Below are 10,187 nucleotides of genomic sequence, written 5' to 3'. Positions count from 1 at the left end.
AGCTATTAGAGGAATATAATGGGTTGGCTTCGGATTATGAGAAATTGTTTTTAAAATATAAAAATGATGTTTCAAAATTGAAAAATGAAAATAAACTCATATCCAAAACCAACAACGATCTTGAAAGTAAAATCAAAGATTTGCAAATCAAACTAGATGAGTTTGAAAAGAAAATTTTAGATTTGCAAAATTTACTTTCAAAAGTCAATGATGATCATCAAAAGAAAATTGATGATCTTAAAGCTTCTTTTGATAAAGTTGGAACAAAAACGTTTTGAAAGTGGAGAAAATTCAAAATCCAACTTTGTTAGAAAAAGTTTTAAAAACTACAATCATAGAGGTCCCCAAAGAACCTCTAATAGAAAAATCGTTAGAAGAATATGGGTTCCTAAGGAGCTCATTACTACTAAAGATAAGAATATCCTACACAAATGGATACCTAAGGGGACTAGGATTTTGGAAACTAATAAATATGGACCCAAAAGAATTTGGGTACCAAAAATTAGAAATTAATCTATGTTTGTAGGAAAAGGAGCATTGCTACAAGGCACGGGAAACAAATCCAAATTCATGGTACCTTGATAGTGGATGCTCAAGACACATGACCGGAGACAAAAACCGGTTCATTGAGCTTAATGCCAAAAATGGAGGAGAAGTGACTTTTGGTGATGATTCAAAAGGTCACATTGAAGGTATTGGTACTATTGGTAATACCTCTTCCATACAAATTAAGAATGTTTTATATGTGAATGGATTAAAGCATAATCTATTGAGTATAAGTCAATTTTGTGATAAGGGATTCAATGTCATGTTTGATATTAATGGTTGTAAAGTCATTGACATTGCATCTAATCGGATAATGCTTGTTGGTCATAGAATTGAAAACATATACATGGTGCATTTAGATTCTATTGATATGACTAATTTGTGCCTAGTTGCTAAGGATGAACATGATAGTTGGTTATGGCATAGGAGACTAGGACATGCTAGTATGAGTGTTTTGCAACGGCTAATTCAAGGTGATTTAGTTCGAGGGTTGCCTAAGCTTAAATTTGATAATGATAAAATCTGTGATGCTTGTGCTAAAGGAAAACAAAAGCGAGTTTCTTTTAAATCCATTAATGATGTATCAACTAGTAGAGTATTACAATTGATCCATATAGATCTTTTTGGGCCAACTAGGACTACTAGCTTGGGTGGAAAACAATATGCATTTGTCTTGGTAGATGACTACTCTAGATATACTTGGGTTCTATTCTTAAGTACTAAAGATGAAGCATTAGAAAAATTCATCATGTTTTCAAAAGTAATCCAAAACGATAAAGGTTACTCTATAATTAGTGTTAGGAGTGATCATGTCATTGAATTTGAAAATCTTGGATTTACTGAGTTTTGTAATTCTAATGGTATTAGTCACAATTTTTCAGTACCTAGAACCCCTCAACAAAATGGAGTTGTTGAGAGGAAAAATAGAACTTTAGAAGAAATGGCTAGAACCATGTTTTGTGAAAATAATTTGCCAAAATATTTTTGGGCGGAAGCCACAAATACCGCTTGTTATGTTATAAATCGAGTAATGATTAGGCCAATTTTAAAGAAAACTCCATATGAAATTTTCAAAAATAAAAAGCCTAACATTAGCTATTTTTATCCTTTTGGATGTAAATATTTTGTTTTAAACAACGGTAAAGAGAACCTCGGCAAATTTGATGCTAAAAGTGATGAAGGAATTTTTTTGGGTTATTCCTTAAATTCTAAAGCTTATCGAGTATTTAATAAAAGAACTTTAGTTGTAGAAGAGTCTATACATGTTGTTTTCGATGATAATCCCCTTCCGAGGAAGGATTCTTGTGTGAATGATGATGTAGGTGTTATAAATACAAATGACGTTGGAGAACCATCATCAAAGGAAGAAACAAAAAATGAGGAAACTCATGATCCTCTTGAGAATCCAACCATTGAAGAAAGGGAAGTATCTTATCCAAGAGAGTACAACTATGTCAAGGATGGTGAAATTATAGGTGATCCATCCAAAGGGGTAACAACTTGATCTTCTCTTAGAAATATTTGTAATTATGTTGCATTTATTTCATGCATAGAGCCTAAGAATATTAAAGAAGCATTAAAATATGAACATTGGATTATGGCTATGCAAGAAGAATTAAATCAATTTGAGAGAAGTAAAGTATGGACATTAGTTGAAAGGCCTAGTAATAAATCTATTGTAGGTACTAGATGGGTATTTAGGAATAAGCTTGATGAGAGTGGTAATATAGTGAGAAACAATGATAGACTTGTTGCTCAAGGGTATACTCAAGAAGAGGGCATAGACTATGATGAAACATACGCTCCCGTAGCTAGGATGGAAGCAATTAGAATGTTACTAGCATTTGCATGTTTTCATGAATTTAAATTATATCAAATGGATGTTAAAAGTGCATTTTTAAATGGTTTTATAAAAGAAGAAGTGTATGTGGAACAACCTCCAGGTTTTGAAGATTCAAAATTTTCGGATCATGTTCTTAAATTGACAAAAGCACTTTATGGTTTAAAACAAGCTCCAAGAGCTTGGTATGAAAGATTGTCAATTTTTTTAATTGAAAAAGGTTTTTCAAAATGGAATGTTGACACTACATTGTTTTTAAAGCATAAAGGTAAAGATTTATTAGTAGTTCAAATTTATGTTGATGATATAATATTTGGTTATACTAATGATGTTCTTTGCCAAGAATTTTCCAAGCTAATGCAAAGTGAATTCGAAATGAGCATGATGGGGGAGCTCTCATTTTTCTTGGGACCCAAATCAAGCAAAGAAAAGATGGCATCTTCATCAATCAAGCTAAGTACGTCAAAGATATGCTCAAGAAGTTTGGACTGGAAAATGGCAAACCTCATGACACTCCAATGAGCTCTTCAACAAAGCTTGACTTAGATGAAGGAGGTAAATGTGTAGATGTTAAATTATATAGGTCAATGATTGGATCTCTACTTTATCTAACTGCAAGTAGACCGGACATTATGTTTAGTGTTTGCTTATGTGCTAGATTTCAATCATGCCCTAAGAAATCACATTTACTAGCTGTTAAGAGAATCTTTAGATACCTTAAGGACACTCCTAGTTTAGTTCTTTGGTATCCTAGAGACTCTAGCTTTAGCTTGCATGCTTTTTCTGATGCGGATTATGGAGGATGCAAATTAGATAGGAAAAGCACCTCCGGTACTTGCCAATTCATTGGAAATATATTGATTTCTTGGTTTTCAAAGAAACAAAATTGTGTTGCATTATCTACCACTGAAGTCGAATACATTTCAGCTGGTAGTTGTTGTGGACAAGTTTTATGGATGAAACAACAACTTTTTGATTATGGAATTGAAGTTGGTACCATTCCTATCAAGTGTGACAATACTAGTGTTATTTGTCTCACTAAAAATCCCATCCAACACTCTAGAACTAAGCACATTGAAATAAGACATCACTTCATTAGAGACAATGTCACTAAGGAATATGTAGTTCTAGAATTTGTTGATACTTTGCACCAATTAGCGGATATCTTTACAAAACCTTTAGACAAGGAAAGATTTTGGACACTTAGGAGAGAATTAGGTTTAACCAACCTATCTTCACTTAGTGTTTAAAATAATTTTAGCACTTTTAAGACTAAATGAAAAATGCTAATTTTTAATTGCATTCATTGCTATTAGTTAGGGGGAGTTTATGATTCTTGATGAAAAAATAATTTTATGTTCAAATATCGTTTAAAGAATAATTTGATTGTTTGAACATGATTAATTTTCAATATATGAGTTGCAAATACCACTAGAGAAAATTAATTTAGCATTTTGTGTGTTTAAAATCGGATTTTAGCATTTTGGTGCAGAGGGAATCGATAGCCCCATGAGGGAATCGATTCCCACTTTGAAGGGGAACCGATTCCCCCCCACATGGGAATCGATACCCCCTGGGGTTCTGGTTTTATCGGGCAGAACCTCATTTTCTTTGCTCAAACCCTCTTCTCTTCACGTCGTTTCTTCCCTCTACTCTCTCAAATCTCCATTCTTGCCTCAAATCAACGTTTTTAATCGGAATTCACTTCAAATATCATCTTCTAAACCTGTTGAAATCATCAAAAACGTGCAAACTTCATCTAATCTCACTCAAATCCAAATCCTTCAAGGTATTTTTCCAAAACTTCTATTTCATCAATTTATGAACATAGAACTAGTTTTAATTAGCTCTAGGTTGAACTTTAGATCGGGCATTGAGTGTTTAGTGATTAAAAACTAGGTATTACAACTAATTTCATCAAAAATCACAAGAATTTTTCAATAATTTTGAAATTTTTGAAATAAAAAAAATGTTTTTCAAATTGTTGTGTTTTGATTGAATTATGTTGTTGAAACTGTACATATATTGTTTCTCAAAATCGTATTTTTCAAAAGTTTTCAAAAACCTTGCCCATTAGGATTGATTTAGAGAACCTTGAAATATTGAGGACTCAATTGAGTTTTGGGATTGATTGAATTGCATACATGTATTTTCTAAATTACAGGTTATCCATTCTATTTCGATTTCCCAAACCATGTCCAATCCTAAACATGCTAGGTCGTCATCTAGTCGCTCACACCGTCAACCAAATCCACCTCCAAATCCTCCTATTCCTGAAAATCCAATTCCTAATCCTAATCCCATTGATCCTAATTTGACTATCCAAAATTCGTGCTTTAATCATCCTGGTCCTAGAAATCATCGTTTTTTGTATTATCAATATTTCGACTCTTACAAAATTAGAGAAGAACTTATTCCTTCTCGTCAAGCTATGTTAGATATTAATTTTAAATATCTTCCTCTTTTACAAGAGTTGAAAATTGACAAACTTTTGGATCTTGAACCCATTGTCTACCATCAACTTGTTCGTATTTTCTATTCTAATGCCGTTTGTGTTAAAAACCGAACTGAAACTGAAACCATAGGAATTCGTTCCTACCTCCTAGGACAATTCTTATATATTGACTCGGCTTACATAGCCAATGCATTCGGATTAGATAATGATGGTATTTCAAATGAGAAACAAATCTTAGGATCTCGTTATAAAAGAAGGGATAGTGCAAGTGTCTTAGACCTTCATGAACGTTTTCTTCATCTAATGATTTCTTGGTGGTTTCGACCATCTGGAGGTTGTTATTCTACTCTTAGAGCCTTGGATCTTTAGTGGTTATATTGTTTTGAAAACGGTATTAAAATAAACCTACCTCAGATCATTTTTGCTGAAATTGTTGAAACCGTAAACCTTGTACCTAACAAGAAACTCTGTTCATCTCTAGTTTAAGGTTGCATTTTGAGTAACCTATTTTCTAAAGTCGGGCTTAGAGTTGGTCTAGATGCCTCATTTCCTCTAAAGAAACAAATTAATCTTCTTTCCTTAACGAGAGCGGGATGGATAAAGGATAAGGAAACCGGTGAATGGATTCGATCGTCTGAACATACTCCGGGAGCTAGTTCTTCACGAGCTCAACCAGAAGCTGACGATGATCCCGAGCTTCAACAATTAATGCGAGACATCGATGAAGCCGAAGATGAGCCTGAGCAGCCCGAGGAGCAAGCACAACAAACGCATCAAATGCCTCCATATTTTCAATCCTTTATGGAGACATTCGATTTCCGATATGCTACCATGGATTCGCGCTTTACTTCTATAGAGTCCCATTTATCCACAATGGGAGCTCAACAATTAGAAATTCTTCGGGAGATGCGTGCAAACAACGAAGCAACCAACGCGCGTATTAATGAACTCACTCACGAAATGGCCGCTATGCGAGCTCGTTTTCCTCCCGATCCGGATGTTTGATTCTATGCTTAGTTTTAAAACTTTAAACTAAAAGATTATTGCTTGAACATTTTGAATATTTTGGAATGTTTGATTTTGAGGGTTGTTAGACTTTGGATTTGTTTGGACGTTTGAGCTTTTATATTTGGCTTAGTTAAATTTATTGCATCATTTACATCATTTTAGCAATATGACCAATTTTGTCATGTCACATTAATTATGAATATTGATTATGAAACTAATAGCTAACATTTCTCTTGATTGTGATCTTAGCAGCTTAAACTATAAATGATTTCAAAACCTTGTTTAAATTCTTTACAAATGTCTTTTTGATTTAACAAAAAAGAGGAGAAGTGTTAAATGTTTTAAAAGAGGAGTAAGTGTTAAAGTAAGGAGGAGTAATTTTCAAAAACGTCGGTTTTTTATTTCAAAATCTTAAAATTACTAAAATGCTTTGTTATATCAAAAAGGGGAGATTGTTGAAAACATTTTGATATTTCGATATAACAAATTAAGTTAAATGAATTTTAAGATTGTGCAATAAAGGTTTTCCAAGTATATTCGATATAATTATTCGAATATCAAAACATTACTCTAAATCTTTCAAAAATCATTTTTAATCCTTACTCAAGTGTAAAATTAAGTTTTAATCTTAAAACAATTTCAAAATAATTTTACAAAGTATTTCGAACCATTTCAAAGCCAAAAATTCCAGATTGCTCAGAGGGAACCGATTCCCCCCCAAGGGGGTACTGATTCCCCCTTAATGGTTTGGCTCCGAGAATTCCAGTATGCTCGGAGGGAACCGATTCCCCCCTGTGTAACGAATGAAATATTTGAATTTTACACTTAGGGAACCGATTCCCCTAGGGGGTACCGATTCCCCCCACGCTCCAAACTGTTTTATTAATTGATTTCACACTAAAACGGCTATATTATCTTCTCTAATCATCCCCAACGTTCAGAAGTGATTCAAGATGTATTTAAGCAAGCTTAGAAGCCATTGATCAAAAACAAGAAATATCAATCAACTAGAATCAAGAGAGAATCAAAGAGAAAGCATCAAACCTCAAGTTTGAGCATTTCAAGCTTATTTTTCATTCAATATTCATCTTACTTTCAAGAACACTTATTGTGCTCAATTGTATTCATTTTTTAGTGTTCTTTTCTTTGTTCTAGAATTGTGCAAACAATCTACCTTGTGAGGATTTCCTTGTAAGTTTGCAAATTTGTATTGTTCTCTTTGGGAGAGAGTGTTCTCAAGAATTTGGGTATAATTCTTGAGGGTTTGTAAGGTTACTCTTTGTCCTTCAAAAGAAAGACAAATTAGTGAATTTGTGGAAAATCCTTAGTGTGGATAGCTAAGGTAGTGGACGTAGACTTTGGTTGAAAAAGTCGAACCACTCTAAATTGTTGTGCAATTTCTTTCAATTTTCTGCAAAAGCTTCCACCAAAATTTTTATTGCCATTTCACCCCCCTCTTGACCAATTCCGTCAATCGATTAACTCAACAGTTTTCTATATGTTTCAAATCGCGTTTGTTTCCATCATATTTCCTTATATATTAATATTATTCAAATAATTTCAAGAACACCAATTTGTAGAATGGGCGTGGAAAGCATTGCTTGGTTGAAGTAGTGCGATCCAATAAGACGTTCGAACAAAATATGAACTTGAAATAAATCAAGTTTATTTTGCTAATGAATTCATTTTTTATTTTGAGTTGAATAATGCAATGCATGTTTCTCTAAATAGCAATTTATTTTATGCAAAATGTCAATATTCAATTTGCGTTATTTATGTATCGATGAGGGAATATTCTTTTTGGTCAAGAAATAGAAGATATAGTCTTCCCGTCGGAGGATGAGCAAATCTCGATATTTCTTTTCAATTTAAAGGATTTTTCCTAATAAATAATTTGAATCAAATTAATTAAACTTTAATAAATGGATCATTTTCTAACCAGTTTGTTCATGGCAGATGCTGGTCGGATAATGAAAAGTGATGGTTGTATTTTACTGTTGTTTACGCTAGCCCTCAAGTGGAGAAGCGGAAGATGGTATGGAAACACTTGATGAACCTTATGCCAGGGGAGAATGAAGCGTGGATTATGGGAGGTGATTTTAATTCCATCCTGCGACCAGATGAGAGGGAAGGCGGTTCAAGTCGTGGTTCAGGGGAAGCTAATTGTTTGTTGATTTTATCTTTGAGATGGGTTTATATGAGGTCGATTATCAGGGGTCAAATTTTACGTGGAGAAGAGGGAATCTTTGCAAGCGTTTAGATCGTTGCCTTATGAATAATTGTTGGGCTAGTGTATTCCCTGGTACGATGGTGCTACATCTTGATAGAGTGGGTTTGGACCATTGCCCTCTTCTACTAAAACCCCATAGTAACATGAGTTTTCAATCGGCTTGGCCTTTTCGCTTCCTTGCAGCATGGCAGGACCATCCTCAATTTAAGAGTTTCTTAGTTGAAGTTTGGAGAAATGATTTGGATGTGGTTAACAACGTGCATTCTTTCCAAGCTAAAGCTCGTGATTGGAATTTGAAGGTGTTTGGGCATATAGGGAGGAAAAAATGGGAACTCTTGTCACGTTTACGGGGTATAGATAAAGCACTTATTACTCGTTATTCGCGACGCTTTGTGGATTTGCAATACACGCTGAAATACGAACTTGAACAGGTCCTTCAATAAGAGGAAAGTTTGTGGTTACAAAAGTCGAGAACTCAATGGATACTCCATGGAGACAAAAATACTAAATATTTCTATGCATGCACGATGTTGAGGCGTAGACGTAATCATGTGGGGGCTCTAAAGTATTCGAATGGCTGTTGGGTGTCAGATCAGGAAACCCTTTGTTCGATGGCGATTAATTACTATAAGGAGTTATTCACTAGCATTAACGAAAATGGTAATGGGTATTTGTTTCAAGGATGTTTTCGCATTCTTTCTAATACCGACTTGAACGGACTCACACGACCGCTACTTAATGAAGAGATTCGTGAAGTGTTATTTAGTATGAGTCCGTTAAAAGCTCCTGGAGTGGAAGGCCTACATGCTCTTTTCTTTCAGCGGAATTGGGATATAGTGGGTCACAGCGTATGTCAGTTGATTTAACACATTTTTGCAGGAGGAGCATTTGATAATGAAATCAATCAAACACTCTTGGTACTAATTCCTAAAGTTAAAGTATCGGAATCATTCAGTCAATTTCGACCAATTAGTTTGTGCTCTGTGTTATATAAACTTGTTACAAAGATCATTGTGAACCGACTAAAAGCTTTGATGAGGCACTGGATATCAGAAACTCAAACAAGCTTTGTTCTTGAAAGGTCGATCACGATAATATAATTGTAGCGCAAGAGGTAATTCACTCTATGCAATTGAAGAAAGGTAAGACTGGATTTATGGCTATCAAAATCGATCTTGAGAAAGCTTACGACCGCCTTGAGTGGCCATTTATTGAAGACACGTTAAGAGAGTTGAATATTCCAGAGAACTTTGGAGACTTATTATGAGATGTGTAACTTCAGTCTCGACTCAAGTACTTTGGAATGGTGTTATGTCTGAATCATTTAAGCCATCGAGGGGGCTACGCCAGGGAGAGCTTTTATCACCTTATCTGTTCGTGATGTGCATGGAGAGGTTGGCACATGCAATCTCTATAGCTGTCAATATGGGAAGTGGAAACCAATCCACCTGTGCCGCAGTGGACTCGATCTTTCTCATCTATTTTTCGCGGATGATTTGGTACTTTTTGCTGAGGCGTCTATTGAGCAATGTTCTGTAATACGGAGAACATTGGAGTTATTCTGCAGGTTCTCGGGTCAGAAGATCAACATACAAAAAACCACTATTTTTTATTCTAAGAATATAGATTTGGGGTTGAAGACTCAATTAGCTCTTTATTTGGATTCCAAGAAGTCCAAAATTTGGGGAAGTATCTTGGAGTACCGTTTCTTCACTCTCGGATTGCGAAATCTTCATTTAGCTACATAGTTTCGAAAGTTCGAGATAAACTCACCAGCTGGAAGGAAAAAACTTTATCATTGGCCGGAAGTATCACTTTGGCTAAAGCAGTACTATCGACTATACCCTTCTACTCAATGCAGTCCATGAAGCTTTCGAGAGGGACTTGTGAAGAGATAGAAAGATTAATCTGGGGTTTTATTTTGGGGCGTACTGAAGCTAGAGGTGGCATATCTCTTGTAAATTGGGAGAACATTTGTAAGGCTACAAGCAAGGGGGTCCTGGTCTTAAGAAACTAATCGACCAAAATGATGTTTTCTCATGAAATTAGCATATAAATTGGCAGTTAATTCTGACCAGCTATGGATTCGAGTGTTGAGCTCCAAGTAT

This window comes from Hibiscus syriacus, unplaced genomic scaffold, assembly GCF_006381635.1.
Source record: "Hibiscus syriacus cultivar Baekdansim isolate YM2019G1 unplaced genomic scaffold, ASM638163v2 tig00001644_pilon, whole genome shotgun sequence".
NCBI classification, from domain to species: domain Eukaryota; kingdom Viridiplantae; phylum Streptophyta; class Magnoliopsida; order Malvales; family Malvaceae; genus Hibiscus; species Hibiscus syriacus.
Note: the sequence above shows the minus strand (reverse complement) of the source record.